This window comes from Xiphias gladius, chromosome 2, assembly GCF_016859285.1.
Source record: "Xiphias gladius isolate SHS-SW01 ecotype Sanya breed wild chromosome 2, ASM1685928v1, whole genome shotgun sequence".
In the NCBI taxonomy this organism is placed as follows: Eukaryota; Metazoa; Chordata; class Actinopteri; order Istiophoriformes; family Xiphiidae; genus Xiphias; species Xiphias gladius.
In genome coordinates, this window is record NC_053401.1 from 10,694,709 (window position 1) to 10,721,943 (window position 27,235).

Below are 27,235 nucleotides of genomic sequence, written 5' to 3' on the forward strand. Positions count from 1 at the left end.
CGACATGGAAAAGGTGGAGGTGTTAGAAAGTTAAAACTCGATATAGAGACAGAGACAGATAAAGAGAGACGGAGAGAGACGGGGGAATCATGAGTGGGAGGAGGAAGAGCATCCCCATCCCCCTGCCTCCTCCCCATCGCAGCCCTCAACCCCCTTACAACTTTTCTTTGGGGGCTTCTTATAAACCAACCATCTATCTCCATTATGCCCCCGAAATTGCTATTTGTCGCTTTGCGGGGAAGAAATAATCAATATGTCTTGTGGGGGCAGCGAGCGCATTAGAGGAAGCAAATTGATGTCTCTCGCCCCAGCGCTCCTCACCCAGCACACTGCACCACAGCTAATGGGAAGCCTCACTGGCTGGCAGACAGGGAGCCAGCATGTGTGTGTATGTGTGTGTGTGTGTGTGTGTGTGTGTGTGTGTGTGTGTGTGTGTGTGTGTGTCAGTGCACATGAGTGGATGAATGAGCGAGTGGTCAGGCAATAGGGAATTTGTTAATGCAAAGTGAATGCCAGTGTTTGGCTGTGTGTTTGTGTGTTCATGTGTTTGTGCGTGTGCGGGCAAATACGCCTGCATCCAGTATGTGCGTGTGTGTGTGTGTGTGTGTGTGTGTGTGTGTGTGTGTGTGTGTGTGTGTGTGTGTGTGTGTGTGTGTGTGTGTGTGTGTGTGCGTGCGTGTGTCTGTCCCCTGTCTGTATGTGTGTGTCCAGTGCCGACAGAGCCTTATCTCTCACAGCCATCCGGTTTTAGGTCTTTGGGCTGTCAGAGGCAGATAGCCCTGTCACTACCGCAGCATCCCCTTTCCCCGAGAGCCTTGAAGGCTTCCTATGCCGACTGACACTTCCAGAAAATCCCCACCTGATAAGTGCATTGCAGAGTGACGTGACTCGCCCAGTAGTCTATATCCTTTGCCTGGCTTTTATTTTATTACATTTCTCTCTCATCCTTGATCAAAGGCCAGGCAAAGTAAACATCCTTTTCTTGATTTTGAAAAAGACAGTTTTGCTTTGCAAATACCTGTTTTTCCATCCAGTGAGTGCAAATTGTTAAATCTTTTCTCTCAGTGTTGTGGCTTTGAGTGTCGTCGATAGTGCCTTATGTTAGCGTAAAAGTATTGAGGCTAATTCAACTGTTTCTGGCAATTTATAGGCAAAACAAATGTATAAAACATACCAGTCTTAGTGTATAAAATCTGGGCCCTGCCCTTAAACTTCATGGGCACTGAGAGGGGCCGGAAGCAGATTTCCAGGCTGAGGGATCTGGCCTGGAACAACTGTATCTGTTGTAGTGGCAACACTGTGGGACCTAATGTATCTACTATATACTCATATGTTTACAGACAACTTGGTACTTTTGTCATTTGGACTAGTATTCAAATGTACGTATGACAAGAAGATCGCTCCCTTACTTACTTTAAATACTTTTTCTTTTATAAATACATTTTTCTACTTCTGAACTTCTGGATTTATTTATTCATTTTCTTCTTCCCTACATCTGTAATGCTAAAAATTATTAATTAGGACAATTAAGACAATGTGAATGCAGAATACAAATGCTTGTACACAGATCAGATAATTGAGATTTTATGTTTTTGCTTTGTATTCATAAGTTTAAGAGAGAAACTTTTAAGAATTAGTCTATTAATCAATTGACAGTAATGTAATTATGTCATTTATCAAGCAATATGGCAAACAATTGCTGGTTTTGGCTTCTCAAATGGGAACATTTTACACTTTCTTCTGTTACATATCATTGCAAATTAAATAATTTGGAGTTTAGGATTGTTGTTCAGACAAAATAAGCGATCTGAAGATTGATCATCCATGGCATTTTTCACTGTTTTTGTCATTTGATAGACAAAACATTTGTTTTTAAAGCACTGTATCTCATTACAGTCTTTTCAGAAGGTGCTCTGGAGCTTTTGATCATATCACACAATCTTCCTCTGTAGACTTAGTTAGCTCAGTTGTAACTGTAGAAGCACACATTTCCTTTTTTTTGAGCACCATAATGGCATTTTGTCAAAAAATAATTTTTTAATTAATTGATTCATCAGAAAAGTAATAATTAGTTGTAGCTTTATTCAAGTTTGTACTTCTCATCATATACACTATATTTATTTCTGAGTGGGTAAAGGGGGTAAAGATGATAAAATGTGAGTGGGTGCAAGTTGGATTCAAATCTCGTATATGACATGTGTCCCTGCCTGTTCTTCAGAGGTCCACAGTAAATGCACAAGGCACAAATGCAGAACTGACACTATGGAGGCAGCAACAGAATAGCATTACTGTCATGGCATTATAATATGAGAAATGAAAATGTAAATAGTGTGACTTATACTAAGAAAGTCAGAGAATAAATTCATCTTTCTGTCATTCTTAAACACACACACACACAAAATCAATCTCTGGCTGTGTCATCGGAGTGCTCAGATGGCTATGTGTCTCATCTCAGACACAGGGTGGGGGGGCGTCACAACAGGATTCTCGATTATCCATTTATCCGCTGCAGGGGGCATCAGGGGCCTGTCAATCCTCATTTACCCAGCCTGCACTTGCACAAAACTAAAGCCATGACCACACACACATTTGGTTTTGGCTACTTTTAGCACAAAACTAATGAGACGCTTTAAAAATTTTCTAGTTAGGGATTTCTTCAAACAAAACTAGACTTCTGCTGTTCTTTTGCTCATGGTGGTGTGTTTCACGATTGATTGAAAGATTTGAGGGATAAGGCTTATGTTGTTCTATAGTTTTCTGATGGTCAACCAATCCAATGAAAAGTTGAAATCTACCAATGTGTTAGTCTGTCTCTCAATACTTTCAGCCCCAAGCCGATTGGTTCCTACTGAAGACTTGAACCTTTAAAAAAAAAAAAAAAAAAGGCACAAATACAGGGCCTAAAACAAAGAAAATGTCTTTGCCTGGAATGTGTTTGGGGGTTAGGAGATAGAATGGAGGGAGGGGAGGGTTCAAGAAATGAAGAAATTAATTGATTGAAAATAACAAATGGAAGATATTAGAGATACTTTGGTGGTATAAGATGCTAAAAACATAGCCTTGCAATCTGTAGGCTACAAACCAGATGGGTGACGGCTGTGGCGCATATCGCAACCCGTTTCAGAAAGACAAGAACACCAAATCTAACTGTTTCTAAATGTGAATCCTCACGTTAACTTGACAGGTCCAAATGGCGGAAAAATGCGTTATCTTCTCACCCTTTCCTCATTCGGAAACTGTAGTCTGGTAATTGAATCCAAGTCCAAGCACAACTTGCGAAGCCAGAGAGAATACCCAATGTAGCTATCTTTCAAACTTTTCAACACTTGCTCCTCTGTTGGTTAGTTAACAGTGTATGCGGCATAATAGGCGTACTGTTGTCAATCGGATTAGTCCAAAAGATCGTGATGATGATATGAAAACAAAACAAATAGCCCATTCATTGCACATTGCACTGCTTTTTCTAAGTAACGCAGTCACGTGCATTATTGAGCTGACACTTCGCTGAGCCACAATGTAAAAAAATGGTTTTTATTGATAAAGTAGGTCTAATTTATTAACACAAAATATAGGATTCCTTATGGCTGTATACATACATATGTAGCCATATTTTTGCTACACAACAGTTAAAAAAACTTGCAAGAATATTTTCCATAGAAAAATAATGATCTATTTTTTAATCTAAACGTTCCCACAGTGGAATTCCGGCATTGGGGACTATTTTCCGCCACGGATTAATCAAAGCTTTCCATAAGCATTGGCTGCCAGCCAAACAGGCGACTACTGATCTTACTCCAGCCGGCTACTTTATTATATTCTTTTTTGATTCTAATAAAATAGTTTTGATTACATTGTATGACCACTAGCATGATGATAGAGAAATCTGTCTTTATCAGTCCCGCCCCGACATGCTCTATATGAATGTGTGTGGGCACACTCAGCTGAGAGGTTGTGTCCTGGCGAGTCGATGGCGGAGAGTCATCTTCATTGTTTGACAAATAATGGAAAAAGAAAGGGGACATCCTCATTAGACGCACGCCTTCGAAAAAAATGACATTTGAGGAAAATGTAGGCTATGCCTCATCCTCACACTGTAATTTTGAAATTTAAAATGTCCTAGAACGCTTTTGTATTTTTTGCCATTGACCAGTTCTGCAAACTAATGTCAAATGCACCGAAACTTGTTTGAAAAATAAAAAATTATGTAATTGAAGGAATAGGCATGGTTTTAAATATCAATAGCTATTTATAGACTGTGTGGGCTAAAACGCACAAGAAGCCTAATTCGCGTTTACAATAATTCACTACACGTGTACGATCAGGTAGGCAAACTCATTAAAATATGCAATGATGAAGATCAGTGTATATGATCTAATAATGGCATTAGAATGAGGTATGATATGAAATAAGAAAAATACAGAATGTCACCAGATGTATCCTTTAACATACAAGTATTGAATACATTTGCTGGCAGACGATGTGAGACCATTAGCTTAGGAACATCTAGCGTTTTTCTTTGTTGCAATGTCTTTATTGTGGTATCTTTTCTCTCCACTGCACTCCCCAGGGATCACCTGTCAGTGCCTCAACACAGTGCCTCCACTTCTGCTGTCTTTCTTTATTGGATTTTCCATTTATAAACTTTTTGTGTGGAGTTTGCCTGCGTGACAGTCCAAAGGCATGCTGGTTTGGTCAACTGGAGGCTCTAAATTGCCTGTATCTGTGAATGTCAGTGTGAATAGGCCTTTTTCACAGCAGACATTTTGACTTGTCATAGTATTTAACTATTAGTTCACTCGGTTTACTCAAAAGTGAGCCATCAACAGAGGTTTCAGACACTTAATTAATAAACTCATTAAGTGTCTTTTGCAGCATCACTGATGGTTACAGTGTTGCATAATGTTATATACAAATGTATCAAATGTAGGATTTCTAACAAAATGTAGTGGATGTTGCGCGCAAATGGTAAATAAATTACACTAAAAAAAAATTGTGGATTGTAAATATCGTGGATGACGCAGCAAATAGAACGTTTTTTCAGACTCAGCCAAATAAATTACTGTAACTGTTCCGTGTATACTGCCTCACTTCATGCCCAGATCATAACAAACAGGTTTAAAGTTGAATAACTATTGTCCCATATGAGTTGGCAATAGAGTAGCAAGTAATTTATTTATATAAAAACAAGACTTGGGAGTCCACAGCTGTGCTAGTGGCTCTGTCAGGCCGCACCCAGGAGCAGAGGTGCAGTGAGCTAAATGCTAACACATCTCAGTTTAGTGTGCAAGGCAGTGCATTTCAGCCTGGACCAATGTGGTGGACCGACCAACCAACCTTGCCATCCCTAGAGCCATGCTGCTACTGGCATGGCTAAAAACATAGAAACCACCACCACAATGCTGACTAGTGGGGGGCTACCAGTGTTTTAATATGTTGTTATAATAAGCATTTCGAAGGAAGGGAAAATAAATATAATGAATGACAACTTTAGCATGTTTGAACCAAAGTTTAAGTATTTGTGTTATGTTTGGATCGGCAGGTGAAGGAAACCTGCTCATTGTTCAGAAATTCTCCATCCCGCTATAAAACTCTCTACAGTGTCCCCCACATTGTAACACAACAGTGTAGAGAAATAATTCCACTACCAGCTGCATGTGACAAACATAACAATTGTGCAGCGCTGCAGGTTAATTCATAGCTCTGATGGATGCTGAATCAAGGCTGTCGCTGCAAGCACAGAAGAAACCATGGCAATTAGAAAAGCCCTGTGTGTGAGAGTTGGCTGCTGCATGCACCGCTGGGCATAAATGAGTCTAGCAGCCCAGGCAACGTAGGCAGGGCTTTAACACAACACCACAGACACGCCTAAGACTCCCATTGTGCCTCTTGCTAATCCATTTCCACCCTAACAAGCTGCTGCCTTCGAACCCAGCCATCCAACCACAAGCCTGTCCACCGTCTGCTGGGCTTGGTTCAGCTCCAGTATTCTGACTTTCAGCAGCCATTTTAAGCTCTCTCTGGCAACACGGGCACTCCACTGTGTTGAAACAAAGCTGTAATATTTTAGCATTAAAGGGCTGCTACTGTACTTGTTTGAATGCATGTGCTCAAAGTGGCCAGATGTGGTTTTCACCGAGTGTGTGTCTATTAATCTGACGGATTTTAGTTTGTCCCTCAAAATTGAAACTCAGTTTGGCATCTAATAAATGAAATGAGAGTCTCATTTATAAAAGATTTAGCCTCAGAAAACTGTACATTTTAAGGTTGTCTGATATACCATAGAAGGAAATGATAACCTAGATAGGAGAAGTCAGACTAAAGTGTTATACTATATTGTCCAACCAGAATAGAAAGCTGTCTTCAGCATAACCTTAAAGTTTTATTATTTTTCTCCCTCAAGGACTGCATTTTGATTACTTCTATAACCTCCAGATATCCATGCTTTTCTAAGAGCTCAGGAGACTTTTTTTTTTTTTTTTAAACCAACAGAGGTATTAACACAGAGGGGAAAAAAATGCCCCTTTAGTTCTGTGTTAATAAAGCAGCAGAGACACCACAGAGAAATCAACAGTGCATTTTCTCCATTGAGCTGAAAATTGTCGAGGCACTTGAACAGCACTATTTATTGTCCTCGCAGCTGAGAACATTACCTCAGGTGAAAAGAGCTCAGTATCCGACAAATAAACAAAATTAATAACAGCATCCGAAGCCTTTCTCTGTGTGTCTGTTTTAAATTAACATTTTTATTGAAATCTTGATGAAAGGTTTTTTTTTGTTTGTTTGATTTTTAATTTCGCAGTTTAGCAGCATCTACTACTTTTTAAACAAAATCTGTATTTTTGCCTGACTACACATCTTCCACATCTTCCATCATCCACCTGTTATCAAGATGACAAACTTCCCTGTGGGTTTGAGCACCGACATAAACCTGCACAGAGACACTGGGTATGATGAGATAAAATGATATAGGAGAGATGATACAATATGATTTTCCGAGGCATGCATGGGGGAGCAGCTTCAGGTGACTCAGCTGCCTGAGGTGTCTACAAAATGTTAAGTTTTAAGAGCAGAACTTTTTTGTCATTACAGCTGTTCTTTTCTGTCTCTCACTGTGATCTGTGTAATAAGGCACGAGTGTCATCAAAATAATCTCTGAAAAAGCTGGTTCATGGGAATACTAGGTGTGTCTGGGGCTTCATGCTTCCTTTGTGGCATATTTTTGAAAAGGTAATATGCTAGTTTCTCTGATCCTTCACTAATTAATCCAAAGATTTTACTTATTTCCAGCAGGAGAAATTCACATCACAGCAGCACAACGAAAAGACTAAGAAAAAAGATAAAGAACTAATTCAATGGAATAAATAAAAATAGAACAAGTGTGTTAATCAAACTGGAGAGATGACATTTAAAAACATGTATACAATATATGCATTGCTATATATTTGTAAATATATTGATAACATATATATACTTTCATTTTTAAAAAAGTCTAAATATCGTTCTAAAACAGATGAACATCCTAGTTTTTAGCAAATTTTAAGATTAGGCGCTGGGCAGTTCAAGCCAGTGGTTGTTTATTTCCTCAGAAGTTTGCGATGCTATATACTACATTACATTAAATGTCTGCATTTACAGATAGACAGCAGTGACGCTCTGGTACTATTACAATATTACTGTTGTTATTCACGGAAAATGTTTGTATGTAGTGATTGAACCTCAGTATTGCTAAGTTACACTGTAGAATCAGTAAAAGTCAGTTCTCAACTCTTTATGCTATAAGCAACTGCAAATGAAACTGTGCAGTGCTCCTGAAAATGAAGAGGCGTTTGAGTCACATTAGTGATATTCTGGCCTTCTATTTTAAAAATGTGACTCCTAGTCAGGCTAAAAGTAATCTGTGTTTAATGATTTAAAATTAGATTGTGAAATGGAAGTGGGCTGAGTTGCAAATTGTATTTCCTGCACTAGTAGTGCAATTTGGCATTTCTCTTTAAATCCAAATGAGAAGAGAAAATTTGTGTGTCAAATGCTCACAGCTGACTGATGTAATGTAAGTGATATAATGTAAGAGATAAAAGATGTCCTGGGGTTGGAAACAGTTGAAATATGGTTGTATAAATGTCCTTTAGACTGGTTTTGAGCCACCTTTAGCTTGAAACTCTTTTCAGTGACTGGCTGCAATGTCGCTTAAGAAACATTTTCAATCTCTAAAAACACCTTAATCTTGCCTTTATTTATCTTTTTCAACAAAATGAAAAATTAATATGCAAACTTTGAAAAACAATTGAGGAAAATAATTGTGTGCTAAGCAGATATCAGAGCATTCATGTGATTTCTACAACATTTTTTTGCCTGAAATTTCACAGCTGCTCATGTGTTTCTGAGCCCTTCAGTGTCAATCTGTTTAAAGTAACTGCTTCTCGGCACAAAGGCAGACACAGTGAATATGAACTGAATAAACTCCAGACAATAAAAAGGCTGCACATCAATAACTGCTAGGCTGGGTTTAGCAGGGGGGCTTATTGGTTTAATTCTCAAAATACACCGAGATGGGAGACTGCATAAGAACAAACAAATGAAGGGGGTGTTTATACATGTTTATGTGTGTAAGCGTGTGCTCAAAATCCAATCTACCATCTTTTTCAACACGTACAGCAGGCCTAGTACAAATATTAGCACTGCATCTATTGGGAAGCAATCTGGCTGTCACCATATTGTTGGGGGTTTTTTTTGTGCAGAAGCTTCAGTAAACAGAGCTGAACAGACACTGGATGTTGCCTCTGTTGTTTTGCTGCATACTGGTAATGAGCAGTAAGTTCAATGGCTTCCATCCTTACTGTCGCTGTTCCTTGGCTGACTTGTGCAGCGTACTGGAACAATAGCATCGTTTATGTGTTGTTTCACTTGAATTTTGTTTAGAGTTGGAGCACAACAGCATGAAGGGTGGCATGTTAGAGTAATCACATTACTTCTATGTGGCAGCTAATCGCCTTCTATGTTTGTTTTTTAATTCATGTAACCTGTTTTTAGTTACATTTTAATATTGGACTGTTATTGCCGCAACATTCTTTACATTTATTATATTTGGCAAACAAATAGTATTATTTAGATTGATTTTGTTCAGTATTTAGTTAAGATGACAATGTCAGAATGTGTGAAAATGTTTGTTGGTAGAGGAGAAACAAAGAAAACTCCTTTGGTTTGTCATACAAACATGTTACTGCTTGAAAAATCATAATTTAAATGGAGTTTCTACAGCAGTCATGTTGGATTTAAAGCAATTAGCAACAACATGTTTGCAGGGCTGTAGCCCCCATTGGAGAAAACAAGGTAAACAGAGGAAATCTGGGGAGTTTATAGTGAAATGAATAGGAGTTTACATTCTACAGTTGATTTTTAAGTCTCATTCTATCATTTTTAGACTAAATTCAACTGTTTTATGTGCAAAACTAACTAAATCAAAACAAAATGAATTTAGGATTCTCAACCAGAATTACATCGCTGGCAACGGACCATAATGTCAAGGGATTAAATTTAAAGAAACTATGATTGAACATTTAAATAAAGTGATAATTTAAAATTTTGTAATTTTTTGTGAGTTTGGTTGGTGGTCAGATATGTCTTATATTTGTTCTTGTGCTTGAATTTGGACTTGATGACCATAATATTTCTAAAATCCAGGCTATGGTATTTTATATCTGTTGTGTGTCTCCTAAAGTGACACTGGTGAGAGTGATGGCTAAGAGGGAAACAGTTGTGCAATGTTAAACCTACAAAGAGTTTTTTTTTGGCCATTTGGAGGCAGCAGAACAACTGGTGAACAACTTTTGACATATTGTCACTGTATAAACTTGTGGCAAACATGTTAGCAACCTGCAAACTTCTTAGCTAACAACTGCCTACTTAAACATCCAGCAGACACAGAGCAACATTGGTATTTAGTTGGAGTCACTACCCAATGAATATAAGTCTAATATTTCCTCTCCTTTTAGCTCTGCTTTTGGTCTCCACCAACTGTTGAGGGAAGAATCTGGCTCTTTAGCTGCCAAATGCTCCACTATGTTTACTAGCTAGGTGCTAGTTGTTGCGGCTGAAAACGACCCTGATGAGAGAGGTTAGACTGAACCAAAACATTATGTGGCCAGTAAAACCAAAACAATGAGCTGAAAGATGCTAAAAACCTCACTAGACCTGAAGGGAACTGTTAATAAAAGAAATATTAATTAGTACAGCTTTAAAGGGTTACTTTTCTAAAGTTTGTATTTATTTGTATGTAACTACATTTAAATTGACTTTTCCCAACACTGGGACAAAATAATTTAAAGAAACTGCATAACTAGTATGTTTAATGCCAGCACATACTCACTCTGACAACTTTGTGGCATGCGCTGATGCATCAGCATGTCAAACACCCACACACAAACACACACAAGGGGACATCTTGCTAGAGTTGTCTCTGTAGTCTTGCCCTTTTGAACGGATGACTCTCCCTCAGTGATAATGTGAAGCCTCTATCTTAGGCAGGAGCGCTGACGTCTATTAGATCTATAAATCATGTTAGCCGATGGGTGAGGGGGTGAGGGGGTGTGGGGGTGCAGTGAGAGCTCAGGGTCGTAAATCTCATTACCTGAGACTGCTGCCGATCCCCCCCCCCCACCGTCTCACCCTGTCCTCAATCTCTCCCATTATCAGCTGACCTTGACCGCCAACGCAGACACTTACACTCAATCAGGGCTGCAGAGGGTGTGTGTGTGTGTGTGTGTGTGTGTGTTTGTGTGTGTGAGAGAGTGTGTGACTGTGTGCGTGTGTGTGTGTGTGTATGAGTGTGTGTTTACCTGTCATATTTATGTAATGATATTTGGAGCCCCCTTCTCCCACTCCGTATCTTAAATGAGGCCCTGGGACTTTTTAATGAAAATATCAGTTTTTTCTTGCTCCTGTCAACTTGTCATTGGTTTGCTTCCATCTTGCTTGTCTGTCACTCTAAAAAGGTGATGTTATTTTTCCATCATCTAGGACTGTACAATCAGTACTTCTGCTAAATGTAAAAATATGTCACATTCTTTTCATGTAAAATTAACAGCACAAAATAGATGACAACACCTTTGAAGGCCAGTAGTCCTTGATTAATAAAATGATAATTTTTAGACAGAAACGACCTATACAGTGACTTCAGGTAATGAGTTTTTTCTTTTGTTGTATAGATTAAATCTCTCACAAAATAAAGAAAAAAATGCTCAAACCTGTGATTTTTTAAGTTAAAACTTTTTTTGTTTTTATACTGTGGTGGCTGAAGAGATTGCTTTGGTCCTCAGTTCACGTTAGCTGAGTCACTTTCCGAGCTGCTGTGAAATGGCTAATAAATGGTCACCTGTAAGCACATCGTGCTTCATTTAAAGTCTAATGACCTAATGAAGAAACACAGACTTGTTATGGTGTAAAGCTGTTTTCTAATATGAGCTCCAGACAATGTATGGAGAATCAGGACGACAGGAGATTGTCTTTGTCGGACGCGCTTTCACCTACTGGAAATGCTATGTCTGGTTTAGGTGAGGGGTGGTGCCTGGGTAGAGCGTGCAGGAGGCAGGACATTAGGCAAAAAGTACGCAGCAAAAATCGCACTGTTTTGTCACATCATAGACAACCTCTTGCCGTGTCTTGAATTTGTCTGACGTCTTCAGCCTCGACCCTTACCGGCAAAAGTTCCCGAACCTCGTTGTCTCTCCAGTTGGACATTTTTGTTGCCCTTTTTATAAATGACCCTTCTTCTTCACCCTCGGATGTCTGTATTCTTCCGGTTTCATGCCAGTCACATCAAAGAAATGTCATCAACATGACCATTCGCTCGCTGTGAATTATCATGGACAGTTACCTGCTCTATTTACAAATTGGCTCAATTGGACTTTGTACTAGGGAGCTGGCAGGGTATAGTTTGTTTAATGTCCCGTTCAACTGATTCAGACATTTGCGTTCTCACATACAGCTCCTCTGGGGAATGTGTAGAAAAGTTCAGAATTGCAGTGCATCTGTGAAAGCAGCTTAACACCCACTGCTTTAATTGCTACCTGTTTGTCAGAGAAGAAGAGGAAAATATGAGAGAATTTTTATAGTAAATCTAGTGTAAATTAACTGTTAAAAGACCTAACTAAACTGTGTAGGTTTTTATATTTTACAGACATTCATGGTTCCCAGAAGATGAATAGTGGTGAGCCCCTGACTTTTCCTTCTGTGACAGCATGGGGATGACATTGGTGGTTTTAAGCAAGATATCTCAACAGCTACTGGATAGGTTGACATGGTACACAAATTCATGTTCCCATTAGGATGAATCTTAAGAACCTTGGTGGTCCTGACTATTTATCTAGCGCCATCATCAGGTCAAATTTAGAATTCTTCATTTAGGACCAAATGCCTACAAAGCTAATGACATTCTAATCAGTCTCAGCTGCTACACTGCTTTGTGTTTAGTGCTAATTAGCAAATATTAGCATGCTCACACACAAAACTAAGATGTTAATAATGATAAACAATATACCTGCTATATATCAGCATTTTAGCATTGTTATTGTGAGCCTATTAGCCTGCGGAAGTTGGCATTAAGCTTAAAGCAACGCTGTGTCTCAACCTGACAGAGTGGCCAGCATGGCTGTAGACTGTTATTCTTGCTTAAACCCGTTTATGATATTGAATCTAGATCAACAAATAGAACTGTTGTTGTGAACCTAAAGGCACGACTGTCTTGCACCTAATTTATAAAAACGTAAATGTGAAACGATGTTATTGTCCAGTATCTTTTCATAACAGCTGAGTCAATAGGTCGTAAAGTCTAATATTTATCATATTATAGTATGTGGTATTGTACATACCAGTTGTTGTCTAATTTTAAACCTTACACAACCTGCTTTGAGAATACTGTACTTAGATAATTATGTGGGCCAAAAGAGTAAATTTGAATTTAAAATGGAGAGACAGAACAAGAGAGGGGGCCAGATTCACACCAGAAATATTGTAATTCCATGGCCCGTTCTTTGCCAACTGCATGCTGCTATTCTGTGTTTTATAATAAAATGGTATATTGCTGTTGTTTATGAAAGAAATTTGCAGTGGCACAATGCCAAGCAACACCTCTTAGCTTTTGCATGAATATGGCAGAGCCCTGCCTCTTACTGCAATTTTAGTAAAGCCCATAACTTTACACCTGTTGACAACATAAGTTGGATCTGCAGTCGGCACAGATGCAATGAGCATAGACGGATGCAGAGGGAGAACAGCTGCCAACAGTCATAGCTCGTACTACAGGAATATTTCCTTTTGGCAGCTGCAGCTACATAAACTTAGCACAACTTTGCGAAAAACAAAAAGTCCCATCTAGGTCACACAGGGTGAAATGTCTTTTTGTTGTGTAAATCAAGCCTCTGGCAGTGCCCTTGGTTGCTCTGATGGCTGTCTGAGATCTCCTACTGTGTTCTAACTACCAGCACCAGTGAAACAGACATAATGAATGTTAGTCTTCCAAACAGTGTCTGGCGCTGCTTGCAGTCTCCATATTTCTCCCACTTTCTGTCTGTTGTCCGTTTCTCTCCTTTCTCTCCTTCTTCCCTCCTCCCCTCTTGCTTTCTGTATTTTCTTTGTGTTTCTCCTCACACATAAACACAGATTACTGCACAGGACGTTTTTGTTAAAAAAAAATCATTCCACATAGTTTTATCTGTCACCTCAGGAACATGGCAGTATGTCCTATATGTCTTTTAAAGAAACTGAAATTATTTGACTGCTGACAGAAAAATCATTTAATTAGAGTTAATCAAATTGCCTTGTGTAGAAGTGGTGATAATTCAGTCTGCGGCCTCTTCCTCCGTCCGTCATTTCTTCAACTCTCTCACTGCCTCCTTGCATGCATCTTAATGGGTTTTCATGCCTGGAGCAGATTCAAGGCCAGAGCGGGAAACTGCTGCATTGTGGTATATCTGGCTGGTTCAATAATAACTCATATGACAACACTCTCAGCTATCACACAACCCCCAAACTGTCACTGTTCCACCACTGCGCCTTTGGGTAGACAAGTTCACCCTGAATAATTTAGCCACAGAAGTCAGTGAGCAAGTTCACCCAGAGGAAGTTCCTGAAAAGTACATAATCTCTGCCCTGAAGTAAGATTCATGGGATGGTGACAGCTGCAGTCATGTTTGATAGCCCTGGATGTGCACAGCACTAATTACTGGTAAATAACAAGGAAGTCAATTCTGAAATCATCACTCTACCTCAACGGGAATATCTCAATACAGCTGATGGAGACATATAAGGTACCAATGAAGACAATATGATCTCATATTAGGCTGGATTTATAGCGCTCGGTTGATATATATGAATTTCTCTACAGGTCTATGAACAGAGGGATGTTATGGATAACTGTAGGTCGCACCTACCAAAATTTCAAACAATGCGTCACGCGGGGCCTGTGTGTAGAGGAAGCTGAGTGGTGGACTCCTGCCTGAATGCGGATTTGAAACAAAAAAGGAAAAACATGTCAACGTTTTAATCAAAATGCGTACAAAAATCCCTCATCACTTCTGTTCATTAGAAACAAAAAGACATTTCCTGTGTGACACTACAGTTTTGGTCCACTGTATCACCCAGTGCACCACAGATCAAAATAGTAAAACACTGGCGAATTAATATCAATATTTTGCTAAAAGAAAAGTAATCATGCACATTTTTAAAAACTACTTTTAAAACTTAATAATAACATAGTATATTATATAATTTTCACAAGGTCCAAAGATTGATCACTACATTTAGTCGACTTTTATATTCATTTATCTGTACTCCATCCCTGCTTAGGGCCTTATGCCAACCCATCATGGATTAGGCAAATGGTTGGGTACATGCCAATAACTAGTAATAATAATAAAAATAATAATAACATTATCTTTTCTCTCTCCTTTATCCGTCACACTCACAAAAACACAGACACACACAGACCCACGCTCACACACCAGTGTCCTGTTCTACTTTGTCAGGCTCTCAGGACCACCTGAGGGTACCACATCACAGGTTTGTTTTTCCTGTATCTGCTCCATCAGAGAGTAGCAGGCCTCATTAGTGTGTGGCCCCTTTAGGGTCCCGGGGCCCCACAACCTACCCAGCCAACCTCCAGTGGCCCCTTGGGCCCCGAGCCCCAAACACAACAAATCACTGAAACAAAAACGCGTACTAGCATCCCTAATGCCCGAATCTTTACACTTCAAAAACACAATTATGCTAATGCCAGGAATCATTTGCCATTCCAACTCTGATTTAATGCGGCCTTTTAGTGGGGAAAGCTAATTAGAGGCTTTAATTAACATGTGCAACACAAACTGAAGAGAAGTGCGAAGGAGACTGTCGATCATGGAGCAGCACAGTGAGAGCGGTGAAAGAGGGAGAGTAAGAAAGGGAAGTCTGAAAGCTATGCAAATGAGGCGAGGGAGCACCACGGGGAGGCGTGGATCTCTGCCGCTACAGCGGTTTCTGTAAATATCACCGTGACCCGCGGAGTCATCTCATTAACACAGATTGGAAAGTGTCACCAGAACTCAGCCCACGAGGGTCAGCACCGACGCGATGCAACCTGAGCTTAGTTAGGGTGCCATCATTAACACTGTGACAAAACATAGGATTTAAGATCATGCTCAGTAATGGAAATAACTTATTCCACTCACATCATCTTTTCCAGTGTGACTACCTCAGGGTGGATGGCCCGTTGCACTGCTGGACAATTACTAGACCTCCGTACTGTGCCTCTAGAGCTGCAGAGAAAATGCTGCCTGAATGCACACTGTGATTGCATTCATAGTCTTTCACGCAAGTCGTTATGCAGGTGTCTGTAAATTAAACGGCAACACGTGGACACAGGAGTCATTGCATTAAGAAAGACTGGAAGGTGAACTCTGCACAAGTCTGCTTTACTGTTGCACAACTTGAGCACAGGATATCGCCAATATTACAACGAGGTAGATACAAATAGATAGCGAAAATAATCACCTCGGGTTTTTGCTGCACTGCAGTTTTTCGCCTGAAAATAAACTGGGCCACAGAAAATTGGAACAGAAGATAGGAGCAGAAAATAGGAAAAGTCGAGGAAATTTTCCCATTAACGTCTAAGCTTTTTTTTTCTGTTTTTACTTAGATTCAAATTTTCACAAAATTCTGCTGCGCAGGGAATGCACTTTAATATCAAATATAAAGATATTTTATGGCTTTATTCATTTCTCCTTTTTATTGATTGAAGTGACTTCTGTGCTTATAGTTCTTTTATGGAGTTTCAATAAAACTAGGCAGCCAGGGAGGATGTCATTTCCATACTCAATCTATGTGACAATAGTTCTGCTTAAACTATTACCTCCTGATTAGTCAACTATATATTACTGGGCAATAACTTCAACAGTTTTAACCATTTTCTAGATAATCTTTTCCTTTTTTTATTACAGTAAAATTTATGTGAGGTAGCTGCGAAGTTTTTTAATTTACTTGAATTTTTCTTTTTTTTTTTGAACATTTGATCAAGTTAATTTTTTGTTTAAGAGCCACAGTATTGTTTGGTCGATTTTGTGTGAACAACAATGCTCAATTAGGTTTCTGTATTCCATGAAAAGGTGTACTATTTTATTTGTAAAGGCTATACACTGTAGGAAATAGTCATTATGGCCGTGGTCTGCGAGTCCCTGCGCTGGGCTTCTACTTTGCTGAATCTCTCAGAGTTGCAATCTGTCTACATGGCTTCAATCATGTATGGGCACTACTGGTTTTCCTCTTGTGGATCAATGCAGCAGCAGGGGAGTGAAAGAAGGAAGTGAAATGTTCAGCTCCTCGGATAGTTACATGTGGACCACTTTAAAATTCATAGAAAGATCAGTCCAGCTAAGTCCTGGGTGATGAATACAGTTCTGGAGTATTGATCATCAATCTCTGAGTTTCTAACTTTTTTCACTGGTTTGATATACTTTTCCCTAGACTCCATACCCTGTGGTATTACCCTATTTAAAGATAAAGTCAGAGAGTAGTAAATACATTATTAATATTGATATCATCGTGTAGATATACAGGTGAGTGCTGAAACCGTGATGTAATGAATACACTATCAGAGTGCTGCAGTTATAAAACACTATAAATACCGTACACTGAGGGATTACTTATCTTGTCCCGACACATCAAATACTGCTCACATTTCATAATGTCTGATCTAACCTTTGGCCTACCATCCATCACCCCAAGGATCTTTGTTATTAATGTCTGAGAGCAGACAGTACGAACGGTGACGCTCACCTGTGTGTTCGGGACAGTGAGTCCTCTGACAGGTTTCTCAGGTCCAGTCACAATGAACACTCTTCACGGCACATCATATCCTCTTGACCCTGCAGACAAGATGTACAAAATGGCGGGAAAATTCAGTGCTGTAACTCTTTCCAGTAAAACTAAATGATGCTGTTTCTCTCTTTTTTTTTTAGACTGTAGTAAGAAATTTCAGTTCAGTCATTTTAGAAAAATGATCTTCAGAGTTTAAACAAACATTTGTGCCTCGTGCAACGAAATATTTGGGCAGACTGTGAGTCAGGGCTCCTGTTCCATGTAATATTTTGCCTGGTATTATTTGTCTCAATTGTGGACTAATCATACCACATATACAACCACTGTATGCCCAGTGTCTATCCCAGTGTATCAGGGAATGACATCCGCATTGAACCATCCTAACAAAAGCTCAGATAACATGAACAGCAATGTACAGAGTCTGGCAAAAGACGATAAACTACGTATATTCACATGCATACAAATACAAATATAAAAAATAACAATAATCACTACTTTAATGTCTTTACATTAAGATGCAGATTGTTTCTTTTATGAAATATTTTTTAAATGTTTCAGACAATGTTATTTTCTAATGAAAATACCATTTAAAAAAAAAATTATTGGGGTTTCCTTGTGTTGTTAAGCCGTGACACCACTTTGAAGGACCAATTCATATGCAAAAAATTAACTCTTTGCATTATAAAAGTGGTATTTCACCATTCCTATTATTATATAATACTGTGTATTCCATATGCATCATCTTAAAGGAAAGTAACGTGCTGCAAAGCAGTTACAGTCAATATATTTATAATATCAAAGGACCAAATGACTGTGTGTAATGTAATTACTGTTTTGCTTCCCTCACACTGCTCTCCATGGGTTTTCAGGTGCAGCAGGCAGCTGTTTTCGTGAAAAAAGCTCCTAAAACCCACTACATGCTAGCTGGCCAGCAGCAAACGGCAAACAGAAGAAATTAGCCTCCGGCTAGTGGTGGATTATTATTAGTATTAAAAAACTATTAAAAAACTATACACCAATTGCCCTGTTACAAACTTTACGCCTATTACACTAGAATTAAAGGTGGAAATCCAGTCCACAACTGCTCTCAGAGACAATGGACCTTGTAACTGATTAGCCCAAAAGGATACCTGCATCATTTGTGGTTTACACAGTGTTTTCATGTCTGCTTTATAAGGTTCCACAAAACAAAATTTGATAATGAACAGTCTGTCATTAACCCATATGCTGCTGATTCAATGCAAAATGTAAATCAAATATTTACCAGCCATTGTCCAGCAGCGTTAGATACAACATACATCTACAGTCATGATGTGTCAAATAGGGTGCTCCTGTTTGAACACTCTCTGAATTAATAGTGCAGCAGAGTAACATTCATATGCACCTCAGAGCATCAGACTCAAGGTCACTGACTATTAACTGGTTAGCCTATAAAACATGTTCTCCACTAATATGATACAGCGGAAATTTTCTTTGCCTGAGGACATCAGGAAGACATGGCAGCGCATGGGTTGAGCTCATACTGAGTCTGAAAAAAACTACAAATCCAATCTGTCTTCGAAAGGACAACGTTTAGGCAGTGGTGGAATGCACATTTACTCAAGTACTCAAGTACTCAATTAGGTCAAGTTTTGAGGCACCTATACTTTACTTGAATATTTCCATTTATGTTACTTTATACTTCTGCTCCACTACAGCTTAAAAGGCATGTACAGTACGTTTTACCACTCTACACTGATCTGACAATCATAGCTACTAGATACTTTTCACATTAAGATTTTACATTAAAAAACATATGATGCTCTTCTTTGTCATATAGTAGTTAAACAAATATCTTTGAGTTTTGAACTGATGTTCGGACAAATGAAATACTCTGAAGACCTTGGGCTGTGGAAAGTTTTCATGGGCGTTTTTCACTACTTTTTGACATTTAATAGACTGAACAATTAATCGAGAAAATAATCTCGATTAATAATTAATAAATAATCGGGAGATTAATCAATTATGAAAATAATGAAAATAACTTAGTTGTATCCCTAATAATGAGTACTTTTGAAAAACTTTATAAAACTCTGATCAGAATACTTTTATTTAAATAAGACTTTGAATGCAGGATTTTTACTTTTAAAGGAGTATTTTTACACATATTGGTACGTTTACTTATGTAAAGCTCTGAATACTTCTTCAATCCTGGGTTTAAGGAATGTAGAAATCCATGTATATGTATATATATATATATATATATATATTAGGGTCATCAACCTGCAGTGCAAGGACATTGCTGCAGCATAATAAAAATATTTGTTTCTCTAAAGTAGATGCAGATATTTGCATAAATGAGGCCGCCACCTGAAAGTGTACCTACATTTGTATCTGTCCTGAAAGAACAAAAGAACAAGAACAAAAACTCAAAGAGAATTCTCATTATATCAGTAAACAGTATTTCATAGTGCTCATGAAGAAATCAATATGATGTAGAGAGAGATGGAGGTGAAAAAACAAAATGGTAGTGTTGCTGAGGCTGGCATCAGAGGGGCCTTTATAGTGAACTTGATTAAAAGAAAATTGCTTTCAAGTGCTCTCAGCAGGCTGGGAGGTTGAGTGGGAGTGCTCTTGTGTGCAGCGCTGGTGGAGTTTCACAAACTAAGCTTTCAGGGTGAGGAAACAAGATGAAGAAATGGTTTGAAACTGCCTGAGGACAAAGAATCTGGAGGCACTGGTGACATGGTGGGGCAATATTACTGCTATTATCATTTTCAATACATTTTAATTTACATAGCGCTTCTGAGACTGGTGAGACGAAATTCTTTTCAGTCTCAAAAATGATTATTTTTCAGTACCTCTGCATGATGAAAGAGTTAAGATTGCTATGTAATTTTTTTTTTTTTTTTTTGATATTTAAACCTTATGTTAAAAATGTTATCTTTTATAAGTAAACCACACCTTTCCATGCCATAAATCAGATATCAGCTTTTAAAATATGTCTTTTTTTTCACTGTAACTGAATGAAAATGAAACAGAAGAAAGACTCTCTGTGTGCGCATGCGTCAAATAAACTAAAGGTGTGAAATATAAATAATAAAATTAAATTAAATAAAATCACATAATTACGGATTTTAGCTTGTTAAGTATTCACCTGACAGGGGTGTCAGATGCATGGGGCGTTTAATTTTGGAACTGTCAAATTTGTGTAATTTATTCCCTCTTGAATTCAAAACGACATGAGGAGATCAAATGCTGTCCCTGATTTCCATGAAACCTTCAACTAATTGGTGTTTAAAGGGAGGAGTGAGAGCTGGTGAATATTTTAACTACTTGGTTGTAGAGCAGTCTGACTTGGCTGAGAATATTATCAGAAATCCATTATTGTGCAGTGATAAACTTTCTTTTCTTTTTTAGAACCACTATCCAGAAATCAAATTTTCATTTTGATTTGATTTACATTTAGTTACTCATCCCTCTACTCATTAAAACATATTGTCAGTCTAGTCATGTATGAATCCAGCAGCAATAGGAGCAACACCAAAGAGATTCTAACATACAGCTGTAGATTTCATAATATTGCAGCAGGCCCAAGGAAGCAAACTGATGCGAATCAATGAACTCTGAATTAGTTTCACCATACCATTGCCTTAAGGTTTTCTTAAAGCATATTCGTCTTTGTTTATTTGCTTTATAGGTCAAACAGATCAAAGAATCTGCAAATAATGAGGATTATTCAGAGTTTCACCTCTTTGCATTGGGTTTACTTCGATACACACTGGTCCAGCACATTAACAAACATGTTCACTGTGTCTGAACATCATCTGAGACGCATTAGCATATGCACTGTAGCAGAGTAAACACTGAACCCACAGAGATTGAACAACAAATAGTCTAATTTGAAGTGATTAATGACCCTGTTTCCACAAACATACTGTAGGTGTGTTTTTTCTTGTCATTTTTGTTATGGTGTTAATTTTGTTGGCATTAATAACAATTGCAGATGCCAAAGATATTCAGTTTTAATAAACTGCACTGTGTTTAAATTGGTTGGAATGTTTTCTCTGCAAGTATTAGTTTCTCTGATGACTCTGTATACTAATTAAAGATCCTAATATCCTAATATAAAGATCTTTGATATTAAATGCTAAAGGAATAGTTGGTCGTTTTAGGAAGTAGGCTTATGCGAGAAGATTGATATCACTCTCACATCTGTTCGGTAAATATGAAGCTCGAGCTAGCAGCAGTTAGCTTAGCTTAGCATAAATACTGGAAACAGAGGGAAAGAGGTAGCCTGGCTCTGTCCAAAGGTAACACATTCCGCCTACCAGCACCTATAAACCTCACTAAATAAAACGTTATATTTTGTTTGTTTAATCCATACAAAAATGGCTGGGAAAAACATTACATTTAAAGGATCCAGTCTAAAAAATGCTATCATCCAGACAGCCCACAATACTTCTCTTACTTGGAATCCCAGAGATCATATTTTGGTCTTGAATCTCTGAGATGCACCTGTCAGTGGCTAGTAGTGACGGTGCATTCGACAGGACATGTAGCCCACAGACACAGAGACAAGACGGAACACTTCAGTGACCGCGCTCAGATGGGTGAAATCCCCCGGTCCAACAAACTCATCCCACACGATCGATGGCTGCTGTGACAACAGCCCTTCTCGTCACAGACTGGAGAACAAGCTGTTGTGAAGGTCTGAGAATGGAAGATAGGCCCTGGAGGGGAGGCTTGATTTACGAGTCTGAGTCAAGATGGAGGCACAGTCGCCCACGTACTGTGGACGGCCTTCCTGCCGCATCATTCTCCCTCTCCCTCTCTGCCTGCCGCTTTACTCGTCCTCCCTCCGGTGTATTTGCCTGCCTGTTGACAGCAGGAATGGGCTGAAAAGACATATCACCCACAAAAAAAGAAAAAATTTCATTGTCTTTACGTTTCAGTTGGACGTGCTGGATGGTGAAATCCTAAATGTCACCTTTGGCATCTTCGCCAGAGGGGGAAGACGCTTGTCAATGTTTAGATAGATAATGCAAGAGAGGGAGCTAATTTTAACATGCCACGTAGCCGTCTACCACTGGGAGAAACAAACTAGTGACACTTATGAGGTTAACTGTGCTGCTAAAAAATACACCACCCCGAGGTAAGAAACGCAACGCATTACTTTGTGGGGGACATATTACCTTCGGGCGACCGTACACTCAGTGGCGTCTGTCCTAGCAGACATTAGACAGAGAAGAAGACAAATATTGTATCAGCTTCACTCTGATGGGACAGAATCTGCACACTTCGGTTACCAACTGCAGTAGTGATTAAAGAGTGGCCAACTAGGCCGCTCAGACGTGGATTTTGTCCTCATATTTCAACTGACTTCAGGTAAAAGGAGAAATATCGCGTGGCACAGATAGAAAAGATGTTTTTCCGTGTCACTCTTAGATTTGCAGGCTTGTGCATTCCTCGAGACGCTTTCTTCACAGGGTGCTAAAATATGCCTTATTTGATTAGGAGGGAAAACTAAGAATTGTTTTTGTTATCAGTTAATCTGCAAATTATTATTTTGATTAATTGATCAATTTTCTGAGCTGTGAAATGAGAGAAAATCAGGAAAAATGGTCCATTGCACAAACTGTCCAAAGATGTTCACTTTACAATGACATAAAACAAAGAAAGGCAGTAAATGCTTTTCAATCAGCCTCTTACCATTAGCAGTGGGGTTCCACATGAAAACAAAAACAGCCTAGATGAAGTAGATAAGATGGGTTTTCACGTGTTAAACTCTTAATGAATGATCTAATCCACCTAAGAATGTTTTTTTTATCTTTCAAAATTTTACTTTAATTTTTACATGTTTAGTCATAAATATTAAGGTTAGAGAGGGACACCTTTCCAGTACTCAGGAACTTTAAGCAACAGTTAAGCAGCTGTCAAAGTAGTAGCCGATTAATTTTCTGTCAGGCAACTAATACCCCTTTTACACCAAAATTAGTGTGTATATGTGGGTATTTATAAACGTGGTAAACCACCTAAAAAAAGGCGATTTCCATTCATTTCCCATTGACAGGAGACAAGTTTGCCTTTCTGTATTTTTTTTTCCGTGGTGTGTCACGTTCAACGTCACAAACGTGCCGGAAAACATTGTTAGTAGACAGCAGAACGACGAACGACGTTCGTACGCTGTCGAGTTTGGAGACAGTGACGGATGGAATTTGTGGCTGAGACGGCACGTAGACTGTAAAAAAACAACACGTGTTCCTGGCTATTTACGCGCCAACGTCCGGAACTACGACGTGCATCGTAGCATAGCGCCGGAAAAGGGGCGAACATTTGCGTGTCCACCCAGGTGTCACGCTTCCATCACTGTCGATCGGTAATGAACGCAGATTGTACCCTTTCCCACTGACGACAAAAGCCAGACGTTAGTGGGTGTTAGTGGGTTTTTTGTCTTGTGTGAAAGGGGCTTCGTCGATTAATGGGCTAATCATTTTAGCTCTACTTAACTACAGGCCTCCATCAAGGTCTTTAAGAAACTTCGGTACATTAATCATTTTTTGGACTTGGTTAATGGCAGTGTGGGAGTTGTTGTAGGACTTTGGACACATAGTATTGGAACGATACACTCACTGTAATGTAATTTGATTTAAGCAAAGGGGCAGCTACAATACTCAAAGCTTCTTAAAAGTGAAATATAGATACTTTGCCACATATTCTGGTGATGCTTTAAACCCCAAAGTCTTTCCAACATACAGTACGCTTGCACCCCTCCCCCTCTTTAATTTATCAGGCTGCTGTTGAGCGAGTGAAGACACCCTGCCTCCATCTCTCTCCTGAGCCGTATCAATATTCATGGGTCTGCCGGGTGCGTTTGTGCGATGGCTGTCTCATTAGCCTTTGATCCCCTTGCGCGAGCCCTGTCGGAGCGTTGCCGCGCCAACAACAGAGCGGCGTTTGAAGTGTGGAGAGAACAGCTGCTTGCATTGATCTCCATACACTTTCTTTGCCATCCACATGCATGTCCACACATACACAGATGCTGCCCACAGGCACATGAATACATATATCTACTGTAGGACGACAGTTTGCAGTCTGACCTCAACACTGCAACAACTGCAATCGCTTTATAGTATGTAATGTAATATATAGAGAGTTGAAACAAGACTCTGATTGATTGATTAGCCAATCAACAGAAAACAACTTTAATAAGCGATCAATCATTTAGGCCCTTAGGTTTCTGAGCAAAAATGCCATTCCAGCCTGTCAAAGGCCAATACTTGCTGTTTAGTCTCCCGTGACTATAAATTGAATATCTTTGGGTTTTGGGCAATTTGCCTGAAGACGTCACCTTGGGCTCTCGAAACCATTTTTCACTGTTTTCTGACATTTTATAGAAAGATTCATCAATGAATCCAGAAAATAATTGGCAGATTAATCGATATGAAAATACTTTTTAGTTGCAGACCTAGTAATATGTATTAAAACCTATATGGCTCTGTGTGTTAATCCTCAATCATACGCTTAATAACAGGATAATAAGTCAAATCTGTAAAATGACGGGCTAAATATTGCAATTGTATGTCGTCTCAGTAAAGACATGTAGTAGGATAGACTTGTATTTCATGGTTTTGTCAACAGATATTATGCAAAACACACTGAATTTTTTCATAGAGGAAATAAACACTGTTTGAGCTGAGATTACACAGAGAATATTAGTAAACGTGCTGAAAATTAATAATGAAGCACTTTCTCTGCTAAACCACCGAATTATTATGCAAGTTGGAGCAAAGCGGTAAAAAGAAATTATGGAAATTACAGAATTAACTGCTGCAATCAGGAACGTTTTTGGTCAGTCCCACAAAGAGTCAACAGAGTCAAGTGTATTTCGTTTTTTAAATGTATTTTATAGTATAATCCACCTTCTCTTTGTGAATTATCAAGAGTAGTTTGTTTTAAAATCAGCTAGAGCAGCCAAAATGGCATGACATCATATGTTATGCAGCCACAGCACAGCTCCTGCCAGACCACGGTGCCACAGGCACCGGCTTTCTCCACTTCTTGAATTTCACGTGAAATGATCCTTATAAAGCACACAGTTCGAATTACATATCAGACTCACATGCCAAAGTGCTTTTAAAAAGGACTGGAATTATTACACCAAATCACCAGATTACCACCATATTTTAATCTTCTGCCATGGTTCTCCGTTATTACAGTTCACTTCCTCTCTCTAATGTTAAGATTTTTTTCCCCGTGCAGCCAGGAAGGAGAGGGTCCAGCTAGTATGACATCATGACACCTGCACAAAGACTGTCCCTGCGCTAGTCGACTCAATAATTCTCCACTCTGTTCTGAAATGGTATCTGCTATATGAAGAGCAGAGTTAAAAAGTAAGACCAGGATCTTGTCTGGGCTATTGCCTCCCTGAGAACAGGTTAGCAGATCAATACTGCCAATGTGCCTGATAACATCAGACCGCCCTTAATTGCACTAATGAAGAGAGTGGTTGACACATACTAAGGAGACTTAGGTCAGAGAAACAGTCTGTTAGCTGCAGAGCCGGTTTGCATAAAATGTGGTTTTAGATAAGTGTCACATTTTCACGTTTATTTACTGACTGTGGTTGTGTTGAAAACTGTATTTAATCATTTCTTCTTCACGCGTAAGGAATGGCATAGGACATTTTAAAATATATACTCTTATTTACTAAAATACGTTAAGATGGAAGGAGCAGATTCATAAAGCAAAAGCAGAGAAAATCTAACACCTATTTATAAAAATTAGGTTAAAAAAAATGTGACAATTTTAAAAACAGTAATCTACTGTAAAACGAATTCCTGACAAAAGATGAGACTTGCAAGCTTTGGTGGTGCACATGCAAGTGAGAAATAGAATTGAAGCTCATTTTCACAGCTCTTAATGATGTATTCTGTTCGGTACACCAACTGTATAACTGTGAGTAAAGGGATGAGAAGAACAGAAACAACATCCGAGCCTAGTATATGATGCAATCAACTCTTTTCAGCCTCCTTTGTAACATCAGGTCACACTGTGCCGTGAATGAGTCGGACTACAGGAAATGTTTTGTCTTCAAAATGTCAAAGAAACTACATCTCAGCAGAATCGCCGCTGACATTTTGATGAATTAGACCTTATTTTGCTCCTTCCACTCCCCCACACACACATCCACAGCCACAGTGCAACCGTATGCTGAAAAACCTTGTACTTGGCAGGATTTTTGCACACAGACACACTACTTAACACCCCCAGCGCCTTACTACTGCTGGTCCACGGTCCTGATAAAGATGAAAGGAGGAGAGGCTCAGACAGAAACAGTGAGAGGTGACGTACCTCAAAGCGGACTTCTTGGTTCTAACTTTGAGAAGCTGCTGGGATGCACTGGTGAGGCAGGACTGTCGACTTCTCCCGTCCTTCTCCGTCTCTGTGTCTTAGCTGGGATGGGGACTCAGGAGGAGAGCTGCTCCTTCGCTGCCTCCTCCCTGCCTCTGGCTCGTTCTGGTACTGTCTCAGCCCCTCTCACTATCATACCTCCCTCCCATGCTGACCCCCCCCCCTCCTCTTTTTACTCCTCCCCTTTTCTAACCTGCTCCCTCCCGTTTCTCCTTTCTCTTACATCACCATATTCCTCAAACTCAAGGGTGACAAAGGAAATCAAGGATTTTAACATTACTTTCAGCTATTTCTACAGACTGTTGTTTTGCTAAAATAGAATTCAAAATGTCAGTGTTTAAACATCTGGTAGGGTGAGCTTTCTGTATTCCGTGGTTCAGAAAGTCTAAAATCTATGTGATGACTGTAAATGATGTAATACGGCACAATTAATTTCATTATATGAGAATTTTTCCAATTAATCTATTCATTGTTTTTTCTACAAAAGGCCAGAATT

The 27,235-nt window shown here is 39.1% G+C and overlaps 1 long non-coding RNA gene across 2 annotated transcripts in view; it reads right to left on the bottom strand.

Annotated features, from left to right (window-relative positions):
• The window catches only part of LOC120803469, a 47,962-nt gene extending 21,150 nt beyond the window's left edge, over positions 1–26,812 (bottom strand). Inside the window, exons 1-3 of one of the 2 annotated variants that reach the window (XR_005709344.1) lie at positions 26,680–26,812; positions 17,305–17,393; positions 14,426–14,491 (exon numbers count right to left, since the gene is read on the bottom strand). This is a non-coding gene — a long non-coding RNA (uncharacterized LOC120803469). Of the gene's footprint in view, positions 1–14,425; positions 14,492–17,304; positions 17,394–26,679 lie in introns of those variants that run through there. The other variant, XR_005709343.1, reaches the window with a different exon arrangement.
• Between the last annotated feature and the right edge of the window lie 423 nt (positions 26,813–27,235).